Genomic DNA, 908 nt, shown 5'->3' on the forward strand with positions numbered 1-908 from the left:
GTCAGAGGTGAAACTATCCAGGCTCCTTTTCTTCCTGTATTGCAGGAATGCAGGAAACTACAGATGACTCGCCCGGAGCTGATACAACATGAAGAAGAAGAAGGAAAAAACTGTTTTTCTCTTTGTATTGTAAACATGTCATGACGACGTAAATCAGTGATTACATTAGCTGCCTAAATAGCTTCAGCCTCCAAGATGAACAGAAACTAAATATTTATTTATGAATTGTTGGTTTCTGTGATACTTTAACCCTTTATGACCTTGGTTAGGTTTACTAGCTGGAAAACATTGATGACATGTAGGTGTTTTGGACAGTTGTTCTCAGCTGAGTTGCCATGATAGAAAATATCAGCAAAAAGAACATTTAAAAATTAAACCCACAAAAGATTTGACTGAATAACAGTTTTCTTGGAGACAGGATCATATTGTACTAGAAGATTTGTCAATATGTTGCGGTCCTTTTTTCCCAACATGTACTTTTTTAATCTAATCTTTTTGTCTGAGTTGATTTAGGACAGTTAAGACACTTTTAAGAGGGTAAGTGAATGCCCCCTTAAAGTGGGGGCATTCACCCCCCACTTTAGTGATTTATGCAGTCACGTTACTTAAAGTACTTATATTATGTTCTAAAAATTAGATTTCACCTTGTCATTAAACAGTTTTTTTGTGTGTCAAAAAGGTCAATTTTTATTGATCATGACTCATTTTAATAGCAATAAAATGGTAAAACATCCAAGGGATGAATACTTTTCAATTGGCACTGTATCTTTTCGGTTCTTCTGTCACACACAAATACACATAATACATACATATATATATATATATATATATATATATATACTAATATACTAATACAAACCAGATTCCCAAAAAGTTGGGACACTAAACAAATTGTGAATAAAAACTGA

This window comes from Nematolebias whitei, chromosome 21, assembly GCF_014905685.2.
Source record: "Nematolebias whitei isolate Nwh7 chromosome 21, NemWhi1, whole genome shotgun sequence".
NCBI lineage: Eukaryota > Metazoa > Chordata > Actinopteri > Cyprinodontiformes > Rivulidae > Nematolebias > Nematolebias whitei.